Here is a 22,455-nt window from a genome sequence, read left to right as displayed (position 1 = left end):
CAAGTGAGTCAGCGGGCGGTGAGCGAATGAATGACCGCTCGAGGGGATGTATGCCGGCCACCGGGCCCTGTTTGACTGTCCAGGCTCAGCTTACCTGACCCTGGTTACCAGGGAATGCCACTCTGGGCCCTCCTTTTCATCCCCCTCCCTCACTGTGACCTCACCACCTGCCCCATTATGACCCAGTCTGGCTCCCAGTTAAAACTGGAGGGCAGAGGGCCCAGGCAGTCCTGGGACCAACGGCCATGGGTGAGCGAAACTACTACCGAGCCGAGCCGTTCACTGGCCCCATCCCCAGGAAATGCCAGGAGCAAGGATACTCAATTCTTCTGATCCCGGTCAGCTTCATCTTGCTCAACGTGGGGATCAACATGGTGACTATGGTCAGGGCAGGATCTGTGCAGCGCGGTTGGGGGAGCCCTGGGGTCTTGAAGGGGCTGAGGTGGGAGGGCTGCTGGGGTGTGACCGGGACAAGGGTTGGATTTCAGGGCTCACCCTGCTCCCGGCCTCCCCCCTCCCCTTCTTCCCTCAACTCTGGAGGCATCTGAAGAGATTCTTGCGGGCACTTTTCAATCGTATTTTCCACAAAGGTGAGTGGGCGCCGGCGTGGGTTCAGGGGATGTGGGCCTGTCCCCTTTCTTCTATCCCTGCCTTGATTCTCAGCCCCTCAGGAACCCAGGCCCTGACCCATCTCGCCTTTCCCCACAGACAAGCAAGCCAGCTGTGTAGGCACCCACCGCATGTGCATGCGCTGCTCCGTGGATCCCAAGAACCTGTGCTCAAGAGTTTCTTCCCACTTCTGCCATCGCCCAAGCTTCCTGCTCGGGCAGGTAAACCCACCTTGACTACTGCCTGCAGCGGGGCTCGGCGGGGGCGGAGCCGGCGGCCCCCCCGCCGCGGGCGAGTAAAGGAGAAGGCGGGCGGAGCGGGAGGCAAAAAGCCTACAGCACCCGGTATTCCCAGGCGGTCTCCCATCCAAGTACTAACCAGGCCCGACCCTGCTTAGCTTCCGAGATCAGACGAGATCGGGCGCGTTCAGGGTGGTATGGCCGTAGACGGGGGCGGGGGGCCGCGGGCGGCCTCTTGAGGCCCAGTTTCGCTGGCGCTGGCGCCTTAACGCCAGCCTGGCGGCCGGCCCGCCCCGGCAGGGCCCCCTCGCCCGCCCAGGCAGGGGCAACGGAGGTCTCGGGTATCGGGCGGCGGCGGAGGGTTTGGCGACCACCTCCCAGCCCAGGGCGGCCGTGACCCAGCAAACCCTTCGGCGCTTGGCGCCCCGCCCAAGATCCCGCACGTCGCTCACAGGGACGTGGCCCCGGAGGCTTCAGGGCCCGGGGCCCGCGGTCCCTTGGGCATCGGCCCTGCCCGCCCACGCGGCCCTAGGCGCAGCCCGGCCGCAGCCCGGGCCGGCCCTCCTGCCCGACAGCAGCTGGCCCGAAGCCACCGGGAGCCACCATTGAGTCGCCACGGCCCCTCAGCCCCGGCAAGGCCACCCTTGCCCCCACACCCCCCGCCGAGCTCAGGACCCCGCCCCTGGTGGCCGGCAGGCCCGGGGAAGCGGCCCCTGCCCTCGATCCCGCTCCCGCACCCGGCCGCGGTGACACGCCAGAGGGGCGGGGTGGGGGGGGGCTTTTGTCGGAGGGAGCTGTGGAGGGACACACCGGCACACAGGTGGCGGCGCCGGGGCTGGGCGCCGGTGGGGGCGGCCAGGTGCAGGTCGAGGGGCTCGCGGGCCGAAAGGACGGCAACTGGGCCCATGGCGGAGTCTGGGTCTGGAGGGCTCTGAGCCTCCATCCGCTCTGGTGCCTCGGGTCTACCGGCCCGACGCCTGGTAGCGCGACACCCCACCGGCCCACAGACGTAGCCTCCCCAGCTGTGCTCACAGCGAGTCCAACCGCAGCCTGCATCCCTCCACGGGACACTTGGATTACTCCCGCGATCCCCACGAGGTGCGGCACCCGGCGGCCGAATGGGCTGAGATCCTGCCCTTGCGGCGCCCTGTGGCCACCTCCGCCTCCCTCACGGTACTGGCCGAGGCCTCGGACCAGCGGGCCCCGGCTCCCAGCTCAGCGCTGCTCCTCCGCCCCTCTCACCTCCTGCCCGACGTCCAGGCTACCGAGCACCCTCCACCCCCGCCCACCTTCATGCCACTCAGCCGGAACCCGGGAGGCAATGCCAACTACCAGGTGTATGACAGTCTGGTGCTGAAGCGGCAACCGCAGGAGGGCCAAGCGCGGGCCAACTCGCTGCTACCTTCCACCTCGGCCTCCAGGCCCTCTCTGCACGGGAGCCAGACTGGGAAAATGAACTTACCAGCAGCAAGTGGGGGCAGGGGCAGGGGGCGGCAGGGCATGGAGAGAGGAATAAAGAGCGCCAGAGTCCAGGAAACATTGGTGGTCTGTGGCTTGGAAGCGCCACTCCTTCTGCCAGCCTGGGTCCCTGCGCTTGGCTTCCTGCAATAAGAAGCCAGTGTCCCCTTCTTGGCCTGAGGGTCCCTTTGGTTTAGTGGCCACAGTTCTGCCAGCAGGCCCCTCCTGGTCCTATACCATGCACTAAGTACATCTGCAGCTGCAGACTCCAAACCCCTGGTCTCTGGGCACCTCCTCTGTGTCTCAGCTGTCCCTGTCCACAGAGAGCCTCATACAAGAAGTTGCTTCCAAACTGGGAGGTTCCACATCTGGGCAGGTCCAGCTCCAGGCCCAGTGAAGGGCATGAAGAAGGCTGAGGCTCTGGACTCCAGCCAGGCCTTCAGCAGGCCTCTGAGGCCAAGGTCTTCCTAGTCTCAAGAGGGGCCAAGAGACGCAATGTGTCATTTGAACAAGTGAGTCAGCGGGCGGTGAGCGAATGAATGACCGCTCGAGGGGATGTATGCCGGCCACCGGGCCCTGTTTGACTGTCCAGGCTCAGCTTACCTGACCCTGGTTACCAGGGAATGCCACTCTGGGCCCTCCTTTTCATCCCCCTCCCTCACTGTGACCTCACCACCTGCCCCATTATGACCCAGTCTGGCTCCCAGTTAAAACTGGAGGGCAGAGGGCCCAGGCAGTCCTGGGACCAACGGCCATGGGTGAGCGAAACTACTACCGAGCCGAGCCGTTCACTGGCCCCATCCCCAGGAAATGCCAGGAGCAAGGATACTCAATTCTTCTGATCCCGGTCAGCTTCATCTTGCTCAACGTGGGGATCAACATGGTGACTATGGTCAGGGCAGGATCTGTGCAGCGCGGTTGGGGGAGCCCTGGGGTCTTGAAGGGGCTGAGGTGGGAGGGCTGCTGGGGTGTGACCGGGACAAGGGTTGGATTTCAGGGCTCACCCTGCTCCCGGCCTCCCCCCTCCCCTTCTTCCCTCAACTCTGGAGGCATCTGAAGAGATTCTTGCGGGCACTTTTCAATCGTATTTTCCACAAAGGTGAGTGGGCGCCGGCGTGGGTTCAGGGGATGTGGGCCTGTCCCCTTTCTTCTATCCCTGCCTTGATTCTCAGCCCCTCAGGAACCCAGGCCCTGACCCATCTCGCCTTTCCCCACAGACAAGCAAGCCAGCTGTGTAGGCACCCATCGCATGTGCATGCGCTGCTCCGTGGATCCCAAGAACCTGTGCTCAAGAGTTTCTTCCCACTTCTGCCATCGCCCAAGCTTCCTGCTCGGGCAGGTAAACCCACCTTGACTACTGCCTGCAGCGGGGCTCGGCGGGGGCGGAGCCGGCGGCCCCCCCGCCGCGGGCGAGTAAAGGAGAAGGCGGGCGGAGCGGGAGGCAAAAAGCCTACAGCACCCGGTATTCCCAGGCGGTCTCCCATCCAAGTACTAACCAGGCCCGACCCTGCTTAGCTTCCGAGATCAGACGAGATCGGGCGCGTTCAGGGTGGTATGGCCGTAGACGGGGGCGGGGGGCCGCGGGCGGCCTCTTGAGGCCCAGTTTCGCTGGCGCTGGCGCCTTAACGCCAGCCTGGCGGCCGGCCCGCCCCGGCAGGGCCCCCTCGCCCGCCCAGGCAGGGGCAACGGAGGTCTCGGGTATCGGGCGGCGGCGGAGGGTTTGGCGACCACCTCCCAGCCCAGGGCGGCCGTGACCCAGCAAACCCTTCGGCGCTTGGCGCCCCGCCCAAGATCCCGCACGTCGCTCACAGGGACGTGGCCCCGGAGGCTTCAGGGCCCGGGGCCCGCGGTCCCTTGGGCATCGGCCCTGCCCGCCCACGCGGCCCTAGGCGCAGCCCGGCCGCAGCCCGGGCCGGCCCTCCTGCCCGACAGCAGCTGGCCCGAAGCCACCGGGAGCCACCATTGAGTCGCCACGGCCCCTCAGCCCCGGCAAGGCCACCCTTGCCCCCACACCCCCCGCCGAGCTCAGGACCCCGCCCCTGGTGGCCGGCAGGCCCGGGGAAGCGGCCCCTGCCCTCGATCCCGCTCCCGCACCCGGCCGCGGTGACACGCCAGAGGGGCGGGGTGGGGGGGGCTTTTGTCGGAGGGAGCTGTGGAGGGACACACCGGCACACAGGTGGCGGCGCCGGGGCTGGGCGCCGGTGGGGGCGGCCAGGTGCAGGTCGAGGGGCTCGCGGGCCGAAAGGACGGCAACTGGGCCCGCGGCGGAGTCTGGGTCCGGGCCAGCCACCCCGGGAGCGTCTGGGGTGCGCCTGCCTTCCAGGGCCGCCTTCTGGCCGCCTGGCCGGCCGGGCCGGCGGGGAGCGACCCCGCCGGCGCGCGCCGTGGTGGGAGGGGCCTGAGGAGGTGGGGCCTGCAGCGGGGCCCGGCGGGGGCGGAGCCGGCGGCCCCCGCCGCGGGCGAGTAAAGGAGAAGGCGGGCGGAGCGGGAGGCAAAAAGCCTACAGCACCCGGTATTCCCAGGCGGTCTCCCATCCAAGTACTAACCAGGCCCGACCCTGCTTAGCTTCCGAGATCAGACGAGATCGGGCGCGTTCAGGGTGGTATGGCCGTAGACGGGGGCGGGGGGCCGCGGGCGGCCTCTTGAGGCCCAGTTTCGCTGGCGCTGGCGCCTTAACGCCAGCCTGGCGGCCGGCCCGCCCCGGCAGGGCCCCCTCGCCCGCCCAGGCAGGGGCAACGGAGGTCTCGGGTATCGGGCGGCGGCGGAGGGTTTGGCGACCACCTCCCAGCCCAGGGCGGCCGTGACCCAGCAAACCCTTCGGCGCTTGGCGCCCCGCCCAAGATCCCGCACGTCGCTCACAGGGACGTGGCCCCGGAGGCTTCAGGGCCCGGGGCCCGCGGTCCCTTGGGCATCGGCCCTGCCCGCCCACGCGGCCCTAGGCGCAGCCCGGCCGCAGCCCGGGCCGGCCCTCCTGCCCGACAGCAGCTGGCCCGAAGCCACCGGGAGCCACCATTGAGTCGCCACGGCCCCTCAGCCCCGGCAAGGCCACCCTTGCCCCCACACCCCCCGCCGAGCTCAGGACCCCGCCCCTGGTGGCCGGCAGGCCCGGGGAAGCGGCCCCTGCCCTCGATCCCGCTCCCGCACCCGGCCGCGCTGACACGCCAGAGGGGCGGGGTGGGGGTGGGGCTTTTGTCGGAGGGAGCTGTGGAGGGACACACCGGCACACAGGTGGCGGCGCCGGGGCTGGGCGCCGGTGGGGGCGGCCAGGTGCAGGTCGAGGGGCTCGCGGGCCGAAAGGACGGCAACTGGGCCCATGGCGGAGTCTGGGTCTGGAGGGCTCTGAGCCTCCATCCGCTCTGGTGCCTCGGGTCTACCGGCCCGACGCCTGGTAGCGCGACACCCCACCGGCCCACAGACGTAGCCTCCCCAGCTGTGCTCACAGCGAGTCCAACCGCAGCCTGCATCCCTCCACGGGACACTTGGATTACTCCCGCGATCCCCACGAGGTGCGGCACCCGGCGGCCGAATGGGCTGAGATCCTGCCCTTGCGGCGCCCTGTGGCCACCTCCGCCTCCCTCACGGTACTGGCCGAGGCCTCGGACCAGCGGGCCCCGGCTCCCAGCTCAGCGCTGCTCCTCCGCCCCTCTCACCTCCTGCCTGACGTCCAGGCTACCGAGCACCCTCCACCCCCGCCCACCTTCATGCCACTCAGCCGGAACCCGGGAGGCAATGCCAACTACCAGGTGTATGACAGTCTGGTGCTGAAGCGGCAACCGCAGGAGGGCCAAGCGCGGGCCAACTCGCTGCTACCTTCCACCTCGGCCTCCAGGCCCTCTCTGCACGGGAGCCAGACTGGGAAAATGAACTTACCAGCAGCAAGTGGGGGCAGGGGCAGGGGGCGGCAGGGCATGGAGAGAGGAATAAAGAGCGCCAGAGTCCAGGAAACATTGGTGGTCTGTGGCTTGGAAGCGCCACTCCTTCTGCCAGCCTGGGTCCCTGCGCTTGGCTTCCTGCAATAAGAAGCCAGTGTCCCCTTCTTGGCCTGAGGGTCCCTTTGGTTTAGTGGCCACAGTTCTGCCAGCAGGCCCCTCCTGGTCCTATACCATGCACTAAGTACATCTGCAGCTGCAGACTCCAAACCCCTGGTCTCTGGGCACCTCCTCTGTGTCTCAGCTGTCCCTGTCCACAGAGAGCCTCATACAAGAAGTTGCTTCCAAACTGGGAGGTTCCACATCTGGGCAGGTCCAGCTCCAGGCCCAGTGAAGGGCATGAAGAAGGCTGAGGCTCTGGACTCCAGCCAGGCCTTCAGCAGGCCTCTGAGGCCAAGGTCTTCCTAGTCTCAAGAGGGGCCAAGAGACGCAATGTGTCATTTGAACAAGTGAGTCAGCGGGCGGTGAGCGAATGAATGACCGCTCGAGGGGATGTATGCCGGCCACCGGGCCCTGTTTGACTGTCCAGGCTCAGCTTACCTGACCCTGGTTACCAGGGAATGCCACTCTGGGCCCTCCTTTTCATCCCCCTCCCTCACTGTGACCTCACCACCTGCCCCATTATGACCCAGTCTGGCTCCCAGTTAAAACTGGAGGGCAGAGGGCCCAGGCAGTCCTGGGACCAACGGCCATGGGTGAGCGAAACTACTACCGAGCCGAGCCGTTCACTGGCCCCATCCCCAGGAAATGCCAGGAGCAAGGATACTCAATTCTTCTGATCCCGGTCAGCTTCATCTTGCTCAACGTGGGGATCAACATGCTGACTATGGTCAGGGCAGGATCTGTGCAGCGCGGTTGGGGGAGCCCTGGGGTCTTGAAGGGGCTGAGGTGGGAGGGCTGCTGGGGTGTGACCGGGACAAGGGTTGGATTTCAGGGCTCACCCTGCTCCCGGCCTCCCCCCTCCCCTTCTTCCCTCAACTCTGGAGGCATCTGAAGAGATTCTTGCGGGCACTTTTCAATCGTATTTTCCACAAAGGTGAGTGGGCGCCGGCGTGGGTTCAGGGGATGTGGGCCTGTCCCCTTTCTTCTATCCCTGCCTTGATTCTCAGCCCCTCAGGAACCCAGGCCCTGACCCATCTCGCCTTTCCCCACAGACAAGCAAGCCAGCTGTGTAGGCACCCATCGCATGTGCATGCGCTGCTCCGTGGATCCCAAGAACCTGTGCTCAAGAGTTTCTTCCCACTTCTGCCATCGCCCAAGCTTCCTGCTCGGGCAGGTAAACCCACCTTGACTACTGCCTGCAGCGGGGCTCGGCGGGGGCGGAGCCGGCGGCCCCCCCGCCGCGGGCGAGTAAAGGAGAAGGCGGGCGGAGCGGGAGGCAAAAAGCCTACAGCACCCGGTATTCCCAGGCGGTCTCCCATCCAAGTACTAACCAGGCCCGACCCTGCTTAGCTTCCGAGATCAGACGAGATCGGGCGCGTTCAGGGTGGTATGGCCGTAGACGGGGGCGGGGGGCCGCGGGCGGCCTCTTGAGGCCCAGTTTCGCTGGCGCTGGCGCCTTAACGCCAGCCTGGCGGCCGGCCCGCCCCGGCAGGGCCCCCTCGCCCGCCCAGGCAGGGGCAACGGAGGTCTCGGGTATCGGGCGGCGGCGGAGGGTTTGGCGACCACCTCCCAGCCCAGGGCGGCCGTGACCCAGCAAACCCTTCGGCGCTTGGCGCCCCGCCCAAGATCCCGCACGTCGCTCACAGGGACGTGGCCCCGGAGGCTTCAGGGCCCGGGGCCCGCGGTCCCTTGGGCATCGGCCCTGCCCGCCCACGCGGCCCTAGGCGCAGCCCGGCCGCAGCCCGGGCCGGCCCTCCTGCCCGACAGCAGCTGGCCCGAAGCCACCGGGAGCCACCATTGAGTCGCCACGGCCCCTCAGCCCCGGCAAGGCCACCCTTGCCCCCACACCCCCCGCCGAGCTCAGGACCCCGCCCCTGGTGGCCGGCAGGCCCGGGGAAGCGGCCCCTGCCCTCGATCCCGCTCCCGCACCCGGCCGCGGTGACACGCCAGAGGGGCGGGGTGGGGGGGGCTTTTGTCGGAGGGAGCTGTGGAGGGACACACCGGCACACAGGTGGCGGCGCCGGGGCTGGGCGCCGGTGGGGGCGGCCAGGTGCAGGTCGAGGGGCTCGCGGGCCGAAAGGACGGCAACTGGGCCCGCGGCGGAGTCTGGGTCCGGGACAGCCACCCCGGGAGCGTCTGGGGTGCGCCTGCCTTCCAGGGCCGCCTTCTGGCCGCCTGGCCGGCCGGGCCGGCGGGGAGCGACCCCGCCGGCGCGCGCCGTGGTGGGAGGGGCCTGAGGAGGTGGGGCCTGCAGCGGGGCCCGGCGGGGGCGGAGCCGGCGGCCCCCGCCGCGGGCGAGTAAAGGAGAAGGCGGGCGGAGCGGGAGGCAAAAAGCCTACAGCACCCGGTATTCCCAGGCGGTCTCCCATCCAAGTACTAACCAGGCCCGACCCTGCTTAGCTTCCGAGATCAGACGAGATCGGGCGCGTTCAGGGTGGTATGGCCGTAGACGGGGGCGGGGGACCGCGGGCGGCCTCTTGAGGCCCAGTTTCGCTGGCGCTGGCGCCTTAACGCCAGCCTGGCGGCCGGCCCGCCCCGGCAGGGCCCCCTCGCCCGCCCAGGCAGGGGCAACGGAGGTCTCGGGTATCGGGCGGCGGCGGAGGGTTTGGCGACCACCTCCCAGCCCAGGGCGGCCGTGACCCAGCAAACCCTTCGGCGCTTGGCGCCCCGCCCAAGATCCCGCACGTCGCTCACAGGGACGTGGCCCCGGAGGCTTCAGGGCCCGGGGCCCGCGGTCCCTTGGGCATCGGCCCTGCCCGCCCACGCGGCCCTAGGCGCAGCCCGGCCGCAGCCCGGGCCGGCCCTCCTGCCCGACAGCAGCTGGCCCGAAGCCACCGGGAGCCACCATTGAGTCGCCACGGCCCCTCAGCCCCGGCAAGGCCACCCTTGCCCCCACACCCCCCGCCGAGCTCAGGACCCCGCCCCTGGTGGCCGGCAGGCCCGGGGAAGCGGCCCCTGCCCTCGATCCCGCTCCCGCACCCGGCCGCGGTGACACGCCAGAGGGGCGGGGTGGGGGTGGGGCTTTTGTCGGAGGGAGCTGTGGAGGGACACACCGGCACACAGGTGGCGGCGCCGGGGCTGGGCGCCGGTGGGGGCGGCCAGGTGCAGGTCGAGGGGCTCGCGGGCCGAAAGGACGGCAACTGGGCCCGCGGCGGAGTCTGGGTCCGGGCCAGCCACCCCGGGAGCGTCTGGGGTGCGCCTGCCTTCCAGGGCCGCCTTCTGGCCGCCTGGCCGGCCGGGCCGGCGGGGAGCGACCCCGCCGGCGCGCGCCGTGGTGGGAGGGGCCTGAGGAGGTGGGGCCTGCAGCGGGGCCCGGCGGGGGCGGAGCCGGCGGCCCCCGCCGCGGGCGAGTAAAGGAGAAGGCGGGCGGAGCGGGAGGCAAAAAGCCTACAGCACCCGGTATTCCCAGGCGGTCTCCCATCCAAGTACTAACCAGGCCCGACCCTGCTTAGCTTCCGAGATCAGACGAGATCGGGCGCGTTCAGGGTGGTATGGCCGTAGATGGGGGCGGGGGGCCGCGGGCGGCCTCTTGAGGCCCAGTTTCGCTGGCGCTGGCGCCTTAACGCCAGCCTGGCGGCCGGCCCGCCCCGGCAGGGCCCCCTCGCCCGCCCAGGCAGGGGCAACGGAGGTCTCGGGTATCGGGCGGCGGCGGAGGGTTTGGCGACCACCTCCCAGCCCAGGGCGGCCGTGACCCAGCAAACCCTTCGGCGCTTGGCGCCCCGCCCAAGATCCCGCACGTCGCTCACAGGGACGTGGCCCCGGAGGCTTCAGGGCCCGGGGCCCGCGGTCCCTTGGGCATCGGCCCTGCCCGCCCACGCGGCCCTAGGCGCAGCCCGGCCGCAGCCCGGGCCGGCCCTCCTGCCCGACAGCAGCTGGCCCGAAGCCACCGGGAGCCACCATTGAGTCGCCACGGCCCCTCAGCCCCGGCAAGGCCACCCTTGCCCCCACACCCCCCGCCGAGCTCAGGACCCCGCCCCTGGTGGCCGGCAGGCCCGGGGAAGCGGCCCCTGCCCTCGATCCCGCTCCCGCACCCGGCCGCGGTGACACGCCAGAGGGGCGGGGTGGGGGGGGCTTTTGTCGGAGGGAGCTGTGGAGGGACACACCGGCACACAGGTGGCGGCGCCGGGGCTGGGCGCCGGTGGGGGCGGCCAGGTGCAGGTCGAGGGGCTCGCGGGCCGAAAGGACGGCAACTGGGCCCGCGGCGGAGTCTGGGTCCGGGCCAGCCACCCCGGGAGCGTCTGGGGTGCGCCTGCCTTCCAGGGCCGCCTTCTGGCCGCCTGGCCGGCCGGGCCGGCGGGGAGCGACCCCGCCGGCGCGCGCCGTGGTGGGAGGGGCCTGAGGAGGTGGGGCCTGCAGCGGGGCCCGGCGGGGGCGGAGCCGGCGGCCCCCGCCGCGGGCGAGTAAAGGAGAAGGCGGGCGGAGCGGGAGGCAAAAAGCCTACAGCACCCGGTATTCCCAGGCGGTCTCCCATCCAAGTACTAACCAGGCCCGACCCTGCTTAGCTTCCGAGATCAGACGAGATCGGGCGCGTTCAGGGTGGTATGGCCGTAGACGGGGGCGGGGGGCCGCGGGCGGCCTCTTGAGGCCCAGTTTCGCTGGCGCTGGCGCCTTAACGCCAGCCTGGCGGCCGGCCCGCCCCGGCAGGGCCCCCTCGCCCGCCCAGGCAGGGGCAACGGAGGTCTCGGGTATCGGGCGGCGGCGGAGGGTTTGGCGACCACCTCCCAGCCCAGGGCGGCCGTGACCCAGCAAACCCTTCGGCGCTTGGCGCCCCGCCCAAGATCCCGCACGTCGCTCACAGGGACGTGGCCCCGGAGGCTTCAGGGCCCGGGGCCCGCGGTCCCTTGGGCATCGGCCCTGCCCGCCCACGCGGCCCTAGGCGCAGCCCGGCCGCAGCCCGGGCCGGCCCTCCTGCCCGACAGCAGCTGGCCCGAAGCCACCGGGAGCCACCATTGAGTCGCCACGGCCCCTCAGCCCCGGCAAGGCCACCCTTGCCCCCACACCCCCCGCCGAGCTCAGGACCCCGCCCCTGGTGGCCGGCAGGCCCGGGGAAGCGGCCCCTGCCCTCGATCCCGCTCCCGCACCCGGCCGCGCTGACACGCCAGAGGGGCGGGGTGGGGGTGGGGCTTTTGTCGGAGGGAGCTGTGGAGGGACACACCGGCACACAGGTGGCGGCGCCGGGGCTGGGCGCCGGTGGGGGCGGCCAGGTGCAGGTCGAGGGGCTCGCGGGCCGAAAGGACGGCAACTGGGCCCATGGCGGAGTCTGGGTCTGGAGGGCTCTGAGCCTCCATCCGCTCTGGTGCCTCGGGTCTACCGGCCCGACGCCTGGTAGCGCGACACCCCACCGGCCCACAGACGTAGCCTCCCCAGCTGTGCTCACAGCGAGTCCAACCGCAGCCTGCATCCCTCCACGGGACACTTGGATTACTCCCGCGATCCCCACGAGGTGCGGCACCCGGCGGCCGAATGGGCTGAGATCCTGCCCTTGCGGCGCCCTGTGGCCACCTCCGCCTCCCTCACGGTACTGGCCGAGGCCTCGGACCAGCGGGCCCCGGCTCCCAGCTCAGCGCTGCTCCTCCGCCCCTCTCACCTCCTGCCTGACGTCCAGGCTACCGAGCACCCTCCACCCCCGCCCACCTTCATGCCACTCAGCCGGAACCCGGGAGGCAATGCCAACTACCAGGTGTATGACAGTCTGGTGCTGAAGCGGCAACCGCAGGAGGGCCAAGCGCGGGCCAACTCGCTGCTACCTTCCACCTCGGCCTCCAGGCCCTCTCTGCACGGGAGCCAGACTGGGAAAATGAACTTACCAGCAGCAAGTGGGGGCAGGGGCAGGGGGCGGCAGGGCATGGAGAGAGGAATAAAGAGCGCCAGAGTCCAGGAAACATTGGTGGTCTGTGGCTTGGAAGCGCCACTCCTTCTGCCAGCCTGGGTCCCTGCGCTTGGCTTCCTGCAATAAGAAGCCAGTGTCCCCTTCTTGGCCTGAGGGTCCCTTTGGTTTAGTGGCCACAGTTCTGCCAGCAGGCCCCTCCTGGTCCTATACCATGCACTAAGTACATCTGCAGCTGCAGACTCCAAACCCCTGGTCTCTGGGCACCTCCTCTGTGTCTCAGCTGTCCCTGTCCACAGAGAGCCTCATACAAGAAGTTGCTTCCAAACTGGGAGGTTCCACATCTGGGCAGTTCCAGCTCCAGGCCCAGTGAAGGGCATGAAGAAGGCTGAGGCTCTGGACTCCAGCCAGGCCTTCAGCAGGCCTCTGAGGCCAAGGTCTTCCTAGTCTCAAGAGGGGCCAAGAGACGCAATGTGTCATTTGAACAAGTGAGTCAGCGGGCGGTGAGCGAATGAATGACCGCTCGAGGGGATGTATGCCGGCCACCGGGCCCTGTTTGACTGTCCAGGCTCAGCTTACCTGACCCTGGTTACCAGGGAATGCCACTCTGGGCCCTCCTTTTCATCCCCCTCCCTCACTGTGACCTCACCACCTGCCCCATTATGACCCAGTCTGGCTCCCAGTTAAAACTGGAGGGCAGAGGGCCCAGGCAGTCCTGGGACCAACGGCCATGGGTGAGCGAAACTACTACCGAGCCGAGCCGTTCACTGGCCCCATCCCCAGGAAATGCCAGGAGCAAGGATACTCAATTCTTCTGATCCCGGTCAGCTTCATCTTGCTCAACGTGGGGATCAACATGCTGACTATGGTCAGGGCAGGATCTGTGCAGCGCGGTTGGGGGAGCCCTGGGGTCTTGAAGGGGCTGAGGTGGGAGGGCTGCTGGGGTGTGACCGGGACAAGGGTTGGATTTCAGGGCTCACCCTGCTCCCGGCCTCCCCCCTCCCCTTCTTCCCTCAACTCTGGAGGCATCTGAAGAGATTCTTGCGGGCACTTTTCAATCGTATTTTCCACAAAGGTGAGTGGGCGCCGGCGTGGGTTCAGGGGATGTGGGCCTGTCCCCTTTCTTCTATCCCTGCCTTGATTCTCAGCCCCTCAGGAACCCAGGCCCTGACCCATCTCGCCTTTCCCCACAGACAAGCAAGCCAGCTGTGTAGGCACCCATCGCATGTGCATGCGCTGCTCCGTGGATCCCAAGAACCTGTGCTCAAGAGTTTCTTCCCACTTCTGCCATCGCCCAAGCTTCCTGCTCGGGCAGGTAAACCACCTTGACTACTGCCTGCAGCGGGGCTCGGCGGGGGCGGAGCCGGCGGCCCCCCCGCCGCGGGCGAGTAAAGGAGAAGGCGGGCGGAGCGGGAGGCAAAAAGCCTACAGCACCCGGTATTCCCAGGCGGTCTCCCATCCAAGTACTAACCAGGCCCGACCCTGCTTAGCTTCCGAGATCAGACGAGATCGGGCGCGTTCAGGGTGGTATGGCCGTAGACGGGGGCGGGGGGCCGCGGGCGGCCTCTTGAGGCCCAGTTTCGCTGGCGCTGGCGCCTTAACGCCAGCCTGGCGGCCGGCCCGCCCCGGCAGGGCCCCCTCGCCCGCCCAGGCAGGGGCAACGGAGGTCTCGGGTATCGGGCGGCGGCGGAGGGTTTGGCGACCACCTCCCAGCCCAGGGCGGCCGTGACCCAGCAAACCCTTCGGCGCTTGGCGCCCCGCCCAAGATCCCGCACGTCGCTCACAGGGACGTGGCCCCGGAGGCTTCAGGGCCCGGGGCCCGCGGTCCCTTGGGCATCGGCCCTGCCCGCCCACGCGGCCCTAGGCGCAGCCCGGCCGCAGCCCGGGCCGGCCCTCCTGCCCGACAGCAGCTGGCCCGAAGCCACTGGGAGCCACCATTGAGTCGCCACGGCCCCTCAGCCCCGGCAAGGCCACCCTTGCCCCCACACCCCCCGCCGAGCTCAGGACCCCGCCCCTGGTGGCCGGCAGGCCCGGGGAAGCGGCCCCTGCCCTCGATCCCGCTCCCGCACCCGGCCGCGGTGACACGCCAGAGGGGCGGGGTGGGGGGGGCTTTTGTCGGAGGGAGCTGTGGAGGGACACACCGGCACACAGGTGGCGGCGCCGGGGCTGGGCGCCGGTGGGGGCGGCCAGGTGCAGGTCGAGGGGCTCGCGGGCCGAAAGGACGGCAACTGGGCCCGCGGCGGAGTCTGGGTCCGGGCCAGCCACCCCGGGAGCGTCTGGGGTGCGCCTGCCTTCCAGGGCCGCCTTCTGGCCGCCTGGCCGGCCGGGCCGGCGGGGAGCGACCCCGCCGGCGCGCGCCGTGGTGGGAGGGGCCTGAGGAGGTGGGGCCTGCAGCGGGGCCCGGCGGGGGCGGAGCCGGCGGCCCCCGCCGCGGGCGAGTAAAGGAGAAGGCGGGCGGAGCGGGAGGCAAAAAGCCTACAGCACCCGGTATTCCCAGGCGGTCTCCCATCCAAGTACTAACCAGGCCCGACCCTGCTTAGCTTCCGAGATCAGACGAGATCGGGCGCGTTCAGGGTGGTATGGCCGTAGACGGGGGCGGGGGACCGCGGGCGGCCTCTTGAGGCCCAGTTTCGCTGGCGCTGGCGCCTTAACGCCAGCCTGGCGGCCGGCCCGCCCCGGCAGGGCCCCCTCGCCCGCCCAGGCAGGGGCAACGGAGGTCTCGGGTATCGGGCGGCGGCGGAGGGTTTGGCGACCACCTCCCAGCCCAGGGCGGCCGTGACCCAGCAAACCCTTCGGCGCTTGGCGCCCCGCCCAAGATCCCGCACGTCGCTCACAGGGACGTGGCCCCGGAGGCTTCAGGGCCCGGGGCCCGCGGTCCCTTGGGCATCGGCCCTGCCCGCCCACGCGGCCCTAGGCGCAGCCCGGCCGCAGCCCGGGCCGGCCCTCCTGCCCGACAGCAGCTGGCCCGAAGCCACTGGGAGCCACCATTGAGTCGCCACGGCCCCTCAGCCCCGGCAAGGCCACCCTTGCCCCCACACCCCCCGCCGAGCTCAGGACCCCGCCCCTGGTGGCCGGCAGGCCCGGGGAAGTGGCCCCTGCCCTCGATCCCGCTCCCGCACCCGGCCGCGGTGACACGCCAGAGGGGCGGGGTGGGGCGGGGCTTTTGTCGGAGGGAGCTGTGGAGGGACACACCGGCACACAGGTGGCGGCGCCGGGGCTGGGCGCCGGTGGGGGCGGCCAGGTGCAGGTCGAGGGGCTCGCGGGCCGAAAGGACGGCAACTGGGCCCGCGGCAGAGTCTGGGTCTGGAGGGCTCTGAGCCTCCATCCGCTCTGGTGCCTCGGGTCTACCGGCCCGACGCCTGGTAGCGCGACACCCCACCGGCCCACAGACGTAGCCTCCCCAGCTGTGCTCACAGCGAGTCCAACCGCAGCCTGCATCCCTCCACGGGACACTTGGATTACTCCCGCGATCCCCACGAGGTGCGGCACCCGGCGGCCGAATGGGCTGAGATCCTGCCCTTGCGGCGCCCTGTGGCCACCTCCGCCTCCCTCACGGTACTCGCCGAGGCCTCGGACCAGCGGGCCCCGGCTCCCAGCTCAGCGCTGCTCCTCCGCCCCTCTCACCTCCTGCCCGACGTCCAGGCTACCGAGCACCCTCCACCCCCGCCCACCTTCATGCCACTCAGCCGGAACCCGGGAGGCAATGCCAACTACCAGGTGTATGACAGTCTGGTGCTGAAGCGGCAACCGCAGGAGGGCCAAGCGCGGGCCAACTCGCTGCTACCTTCCACCTCGGCCTCCAGGCCCTCTCTGCACGGGAGCCAGACTGGGAAAATGAACTTACCAGCAGCAAGTGGGGGCAGGGGCAGGGGGCGGCAGGGCATGGAGAGAGGAATAAAGAGCGCCAGAGTCCAGGAAACATTGGTGGTCTGTGGCTTGGAAGCGCCACTCCTTCTGCCAGCCTGGGTCCCTGCGCTTGGCTTCCTGCAATAAGAAGCCAGTGTCCCCTTCTTGGCCTGAGGGTCCCTTTGGTTTAGTGGCCACAGTTCTGCCAGCAGGCCCCTCCTGGTCCTATACCATGCACTAAGTACATCTGCAGCTGCAGACTCCAAACCCCTGGTCTCTGGGCACCTCCTCTGTGTCTCAGCTGTCCCTGTCCACAGAGAGCCTCATACAAGAAGTTGCTTCCAAACTGGGAGGTTCCACATCTGGGCAGGTCCAGCTCCAGGCCCAGTGAAGGGCATGAAGAAGGCTGAGGCTCTGGACTCCAGCCAGGCCTTCAGCAGGCCTCTGAGGCCAAGGTCTTCCTAGTCTCAAGAGGGGCCAAGAGACGCAATGTGTCATTTGAACAAGTGAGTCAGCGGGCGGTGAGCGAATGAATGACCGCTCGAGGGGATGTATGCCGGCCACCGGGCCCTGTTTGACTGTCCAGGCTCAGCTTACCTGACCCTGGTTACCAGGGAATGCCACTCTGGGCCCTCCTTTTCATCCCCCTCCCTCACTGTGACCTCACCACCTGCCCCATTATGACCCAGTCTGGCTCCCAGTTAAAACTGGAGGGCAGAGGGCCCAGGCAGTCCTGGGACCAACGGCCATGGGTGAGCGAAACTACTACCGAGCCGAGCCGTTCACTGGCCCCATCCCCAGGAAATGCCAGGAGCAAGGATACTCAATTCTTCTGATCCCGGTCAGCTTCATCTTGCTCAACGTGGGGATCAACATGGTGACTATGGTCAGGGCAGGATCTGTGCAGCGCGGTTGGGGGAGCCCTGGGGTCTTGAAGGGGCTGAGGTGGGAGGGCTGCTGGGGTGTGACCGGGACAAGGGTTGGATTTCAGGGCTCACCCTGCTCCCGGCCTCCCCCCTCCCCTTCTTCCCTCAACTCTGGAGGCATCTGAAGAGATTCTTGCGGGCACTTTTCAATCGTATTTTCCACAAAGGTGAGTGGGCGCCGGCGTGGGTTCAGGGGATGTGGGCCTGTCCCCTTTCTTCTATCCCTGCCTTGATTCTCAGCCCCTCAGGAACCCAGGCCCTGACCCATCTCGCCTTTCCCCACAGACAAGCAAGCCAGCTGTGTAGGCACCCATCGCATGTGCATGCGCTGCTCCGTGGATCCCAAGAACCTGTGCTCAAGAGTTTCTTCCCACTTCTGCCATCGCCCAAGCTTCCTGCTCGGGCAGGTAAACCACCTTGACTACTGCCTGCAGCGGGGCTCGGCGGGGGCGGAGCCGGCGGCCCCCCCGCCGCGGGCGAGTAAAGGAGAAGGCGGGCGGAGCGGGAGGCAAAAAGCCTACAGCACCCGGTATTCCCAGGCGGTCTCCCATCCAAGTACTAACCAGGCCCGACCCTGCTTAGCTTCCGAGATCAGACGAGATCGGGCGCGTTCAGGGTGGTATGGCCGTAGACGGGGGCGGGGGGCCGCGGGCGGCCTCTTGAGGCCCAGTTTCGCTGGCGCTGGCGCCTTAACGCCAGCCTGGCGGCCGGCCCGCCCCGGCAGGGCCCCCTCGCCCGCCCAGGCAGGGGCAACGGAGGTCTCGGGTATCGGGCGGCGGCGGAGGGTTTGGCGACCACCTCCCAGCCCAGGGCGGCCGTGACCCAGCAAACCCTTCGGCGCTTGGCGCCCCGCCCAAGATCCCGCACGTCGCTCACAGGGACGTGGCCCCGGAGGCTTCAGGGCCCGGGGCCCGCGGTCCCTTGGGCATCGGCCCTGCCCGCCCACGCGGCCCTAGGCGCAGCCCGGCCGCAGCCCGGGCCGGCCCTCCTGCCCGACAGCAGCTGGCCCGAAGCCACTGGGAGCCACCATTGAGTCGCCACGGCCCCTCAGCCCCGGCAAGGCCACCCTTGCCCCCACACCCCCCGCCGAGCTCAGGACCCCGCCCCTGGTGGCCGGCAGGCCCGGGGAAGCGGCCCCTGCCCTCGATCCCGCTCCCGCACCCGGCCGCGGTGACACGCCAGAGGGGCGGGGTGGGGGGGGCTTTTGTCGGAGGGAGCTGTGGAGGGACACACCGGCACACAGGTGGCGGCGCCGGGGCTGGGCGCCGGTGGGGGCGGCCAGGTGCAGGTCGAGGGGCTCGCGGGCCGAAAGGACGGCAACTGGGCCCGCGGCGGAGTCTGGGTCCGGGCCAGCCACCCCGGGAGCGTCTGGGGTGCGCCTGCCTTCCAGGGCCGCCTTCTGGCCGCCTGGCCGGCCGGGCCGGCGGGGAGCGACCCCGCCGGCGCGCGCCGTGGTGGGAGGGGCCTGAGGAGGTGGGGCCTGCAGCGGGGCCCGGCGGGGGCGGAGCCGGCGGCCCCCGCCGCGGGCGAGTAAAGGAGAAGGCGGGCGGAGCGGGAGGCAAAAAGCCTACAGCACCCGGTATTCCCAGGCGGTCTCCCATCCAAGTACTAACCAGGCCCGACCCTGCTTAGCTTCCGAGATCAGACGAGATCGGGCGCGTTCAGGGTGGTATGGCCGTAGACGGGGGCGGGGGGCCGCGGGCGGCCTCTTGAGGCCCAGTTTCGCTGGCGCTGGCGCCTTAACGCCAGCCTGGCGGCCGGCCCGCCCCGGCAGGGCCCCCTCGCCCGCCCAGGCAGGGGCAACGGAGGTCTCGGGTATCGGGCGGCGGCGGAGGGTTTGGCGACCACCTCCCAGCCCAGGGCGGCCGTGACCCAGCAAACCCTTCGGCGCTTGGCGCCCCGCCCAAGATCCCGCACGTCGCTCACAGGGACGTGGCCCCGGAGGCTTCAGGGCCCGGGGCCCGCGGTCCCTTGGGCATCGGCCCTGCCCGCCCACGCGGCCCTAGGCGCAGCCCGGCCGCAGCCCGGGCCGGCCCTCCTGCCCGACAGCAGCTGGCCCGAAGCCACTGGGAGCCACCATTGAGTCGCCACGGCCCCTCAGCCCCGGCAAGGCCACCCTTGCCCCCACACCCCCCGCCGAGCTCAGGACCCCGCCCCTGGTGGCCGGCAGGCCCGGGGAAGCGGCCCCTGCCCTCGATCCCGCTCCCGCACCCGGCCGCGGTGACACGCCAGAGGGGCGGGGTGGGGGGGGCTTTTGTCGGAGGGAGCTGTGGAGGGACACACCGGCACACAGGTGGCGGCGCCGGGGCTGGGCGCCGGTGGGGGCGGCCAGGTGCAGGTCGAGGGGCTCGCGGGCCGAAAGGACGGCAACTGGGCCCGCGGCAGAGTCTGGGTCTGGAGGGCTCTGAGCCTCCATCCGCTCTGGTGCCTCGGGTCTACCGGCCCGACGCCTGGTAGCGCGACACCCCACCGGCCCACAGACGTAGCCTCCCCAGCTGTGCTCACAGCGAGTCCAACCGCAGCCTGCATCCCTCCACGGGACACTTGGATTACTCCCGCGATCCCCACGAGGTGCGGCACCCGGCGGCCGAATGGGCTGAGATCCTGCCCTTGCGGCGCCCTGTGGCCACCTCCGCCTCCCTCACGGTACTGGCCGAGGCCTCGGACCAGCGGGCCCCGGCTCCCAGCTCAGCGCTGCTCCTCCGCCCCTCTCACCTCCTGCCCGACGTCCAGGCTACCGAGCACCCTCCACCCCCGCCCACCTTCATGCCACTCAGCCGGAACCCGGGAGGCAATGCCAACTACCAGGTGTATGACAGTCTGGTGCTGAAGCGGCAACCGCAGGAGGGCCAAGCGCGGGCCAACTCGCTGCTACCTTCCACCTCGGCCTCCAGGCCCTCTCTGCACGGGAGCCAGACTGGGAAAATGAACTTACCAGCAGCAAGTGGGGGCAGGGGCAGGGGGCGGCAGGGCATGGAGAGAGGAATAAAGAGCGCCAGAGTCCAGGAAACATTGGTGGTCTGTGGCTTGGAAGCGCCACTCCTTCTGCCAGCCTGGGTCCCTGCGCTTGGCTTCCTGCAATAAGAAGCCAGTGTCCCCTTCTTGGCCTGAGGGTCCCTTTGGTTTAGTGGCCACAGTTCTGCCAGCAGGCCCCTCCTGGTCCTATACCATGCACTAAGTACATCTGCAGCTGCAGACTCCAAACCCCTGGTCTCTGGGCACCTCCTCTGTGTCTCAGCTGTCCCTGTCCACAGAGAGCCTCATACAAGAAGTTGCTTCCAAACTGGGAGGTTCCACATCTGGGCAGGTCCAGCTCCAGGCCCAGTGAAGGGCATGAAGAAGGCTGAGGCTCTGGACTCCAGCCAGGCCTTCAGCAGGCCTCTGAGGCCAAGGTCTTCCTAGTCTCAAGAGGGGCCAAGAGACGCAATGTGTCATTTGAACAAGTGAGTCAGCGGGCGGTGAGCGAATGAATGACCGCTCGAGGGGATGTATGCCGGCCACCGGGCCCTGTTTGACTGTCCAGGCTCAGCTTACCTGACCCTGGTTACCAGGGAATGCCACTCTGGGCCCTCCTTTTCATCCCCCTCCCTCACTGTGACCTCACCACCTGCCCCATTATGACCCAGTCTGGCTCCCAGTTAAAACTGGAGGGCAGAGGGCCCAGGCAGTCCTGGGACCAACGGCCATGGGTGAGCGAAACTACTACCGAGCCGAGCCGTTCACTGGCCCCATCCCCAGGAAATGCCAGGAGCAAGGATACTCAATTCTTCTGATCCCGGTCAGCTTCATCTTGCTCAACGTGGGGATCAACATGGTGACTACGGTCAGGGCAGGATCTGTGCAGCGCGGTTGGGGGAGCCCTGGGGTCTTGAAGGGGCTGAGGTGGGAGGGCTGCTGGGGTGTGACCGGGACAAGGGTTGGATTTCAGGGCTCACCCTGCTCCCGGCCTCCCCCCTCCCCTTCTTCCCTCAACTCTGGAGGCATCTGAAGAGATTCTTGCGGGCACTTTTCAATCGTATTTTCCACAAAGGTGAGTGGGCGCCGGCGTGGGTTCAGGGGATGTGGGCCTGTCCCCTTTCTTCTATCCCTGCCTTGATTCTCAGCCCCTCAGGAACCCAGGCCCTGACCCATCTCGCCTTTCCCCACAGACAAGCAAGCCAGCTGTGTAGGCACCCATCGCATGTGCATGCGCTGCTCCGTGGATCCCAAGAACCTGTGCTCAAGAGTTTCTTCCCACTTCTGCCATCGCCCAAGCTTCCTGCTCGGGCAGGTAAACCACCTTGACTACTGCCTGCAGCGGGGCTCGGCGGGGGCGGAGCCGGCGGCCCCCCCGCCGCGGGCGAGTAAAGGAGAAGGCGGGCGGAGCGGGAGGCAAAAAGCCTACAGCACCCGGTATTCCCAGGCGGTCTCCCATCCAAGTACTAACCAGGCCCGACCCTGCTTAGCTTCCGAGATCAGACGAGATCGGGCGCGTTCAGGGTGGTATGGCCGTAGACGGGGGCGGGGGGCCGCGGGCGGCCTCTTGAGGCCCAGTTTCGCTGGCGCTGGCGCCTTAACGCCAGCCTGGCGGCCGGCCCGCCCCGGCAGGGCCCCCTCGCCCGCCCAGGCAGGGGCAACGGAGGTCTCGGGTATCGGGCGGCGGCGGAGGGTTTGGCGACCACCTCCCAGCCCAGGGCGGCCGTGACCCAGCAAACCCTTCGGCGCTTGGCGCCCCGCCCAAGATCCCGCACGTCGCTCACAGGGACGTGGCCCCGGAGGCTTCAGGGCCCGGGGCCCGCGGTCCCTTGGGCATCGGCCCTGCCCGCCCACGCGGCCCTAGGCGCAGCCCGGCCGCAGCCCGGGCCGGCCCTCCTGCCCGACAGCAGCTGGCCCGAAGCCACTGGGAGCCACCATTGAGTCGCCACGGCCCCTCAGCCCCGGCAAGGCCACCCTTGCCCCCACACCCCCCGCCGAGCTCAGGACCCCGCCCCTGGTGGCCGGCAGGCCCGGGGAAGCGGCCCCTGCCCTCGATCCCGCTCCCGCACCCGGCCGCGGTGACACGCCAGAGGGGCGGGGTGGGGGGGGCTTTTGTCGGAGGGAGCTGTGGAGGGACACACCGGCACACAGGTGGCGGCGCCGGGGCTGGGCGCCGGTGGGGGCGGCCAGGTGCAGGTCGAGGGGCTCGCGGGCCGAAAGGACGGCAACTGGGCCCGCGGCGGAGTCTGGGTCCGGGCCAGCCACCCCGGGAGCGTCTGGGGTGCGCCTGCCTTCCAGGGCCGCCTTCTGGCCGCCTGGCCGGCCGGGCCGGCGGGGAGCGACCCCGCCGGCGCGCGCCGTGGTGGGAGGGGCCTGAGGAGGTGGGGCCTGCAGCGGGGCCCGGCGGGGGCGGAGCCGGCGGCCCCCGCCGCGGGCGAGTAAAGGAGAAGGCGGGCGGAGCGGGAGGCAAAAAGCCTACAGCACCCGGTATTCCCAGGCGGTCTCCCATCCAAGTACTAACCAGGCCCGACCCTGCTTAGCTTCCGAGATCAGACGAGATCGGG

At 69.5% G+C, this 22,455-nt stretch overlaps 12 non-coding genes and 1 pseudogene across 12 annotated transcripts; all 13 read right to left on the bottom strand.

Moving 5' to 3' along the window:
* Positions 1-938: 938 nt before the first annotated feature.
* LOC132595153 (5S ribosomal RNA) lies at positions 939-1,057 on the bottom strand. Its single transcript, XR_009561310.1, has one exon. It is a non-coding gene; the product is annotated as a 5S ribosomal RNA (ribosomal RNA).
* A 2,696-nt stretch (positions 1,058-3,753) lies between these two features.
* LOC132595142 (5S ribosomal RNA) lies at positions 3,754-3,872 on the bottom strand. Its single transcript, XR_009561299.1, has one exon. It is a non-coding gene; the product is annotated as a 5S ribosomal RNA (ribosomal RNA).
* Positions 3,873-4,803: 931 nt separating this feature from the next.
* Positions 4,804-4,922, bottom strand: LOC132595131 (5S ribosomal RNA). The gene has a single exon (XR_009561288.1). It is a non-coding gene; the product is annotated as a 5S ribosomal RNA (ribosomal RNA).
* Positions 4,923-7,619: 2,697 nt separating this feature from the next.
* On the bottom strand, positions 7,620-7,738 carry LOC132595120 (5S ribosomal RNA). Its single transcript, XR_009561277.1, has one exon. It is a non-coding gene; the product is annotated as a 5S ribosomal RNA (ribosomal RNA).
* A 931-nt stretch (positions 7,739-8,669) lies between these two features.
* Positions 8,670-8,788, bottom strand: LOC132595109 (5S ribosomal RNA). The gene has a single exon (XR_009561266.1). It is a non-coding gene; the product is annotated as a 5S ribosomal RNA (ribosomal RNA).
* Positions 8,789-9,721: 933 nt separating this feature from the next.
* On the bottom strand, positions 9,722-9,840 carry LOC132595169 (5S ribosomal RNA). Its single transcript, XR_009561326.1, has one exon. It is a non-coding gene; the product is annotated as a 5S ribosomal RNA (ribosomal RNA).
* Positions 9,841-10,771: 931 nt separating this feature from the next.
* Positions 10,772-10,890, bottom strand: LOC132595098 (5S ribosomal RNA). The gene has a single exon (XR_009561255.1). It is a non-coding gene; the product is annotated as a 5S ribosomal RNA (ribosomal RNA).
* Positions 10,891-13,586: 2,696 nt separating this feature from the next.
* On the bottom strand, positions 13,587-13,705 carry LOC132595218 (5S ribosomal RNA). The gene has a single exon (XR_009561373.1). It is a non-coding gene; the product is annotated as a 5S ribosomal RNA (ribosomal RNA).
* Positions 13,706-14,636: 931 nt separating this feature from the next.
* Positions 14,637-14,755, bottom strand: LOC132595207 (5S ribosomal RNA). The gene has a single exon (XR_009561362.1). It is a non-coding gene; the product is annotated as a 5S ribosomal RNA (ribosomal RNA).
* Positions 14,756-17,450: 2,695 nt separating this feature from the next.
* On the bottom strand, positions 17,451-17,569 carry LOC132595196 (5S ribosomal RNA). Its single transcript, XR_009561351.1, has one exon. It is a non-coding gene; the product is annotated as a 5S ribosomal RNA (ribosomal RNA).
* Positions 17,570-18,500: 931 nt separating this feature from the next.
* On the bottom strand, positions 18,501-18,619 carry LOC132595184 (5S ribosomal RNA). Its single transcript, XR_009561340.1, has one exon. It is a non-coding gene; the product is annotated as a 5S ribosomal RNA (ribosomal RNA).
* A 2,694-nt stretch (positions 18,620-21,313) lies between these two features.
* On the bottom strand, positions 21,314-21,432 carry LOC132595092 (5S ribosomal RNA). Its single transcript, XR_009561249.1, has one exon. It is a non-coding gene; the product is annotated as a 5S ribosomal RNA (ribosomal RNA).
* A 931-nt stretch (positions 21,433-22,363) lies between these two features.
* LOC132595181 (5S ribosomal RNA) lies at positions 22,364-22,455 on the bottom strand (annotated as a pseudogene; the record flags this gene model as incomplete).

This window comes from Globicephala melas, unplaced genomic scaffold, assembly GCF_963455315.2.
Source record: "Globicephala melas unplaced genomic scaffold, mGloMel1.2 SCAFFOLD_392, whole genome shotgun sequence".
NCBI lineage: Eukaryota > Metazoa > Chordata > Mammalia > Artiodactyla > Delphinidae > Globicephala > Globicephala melas.
This window is presented reverse-complemented; position numbering and strand designations above follow the sequence as displayed.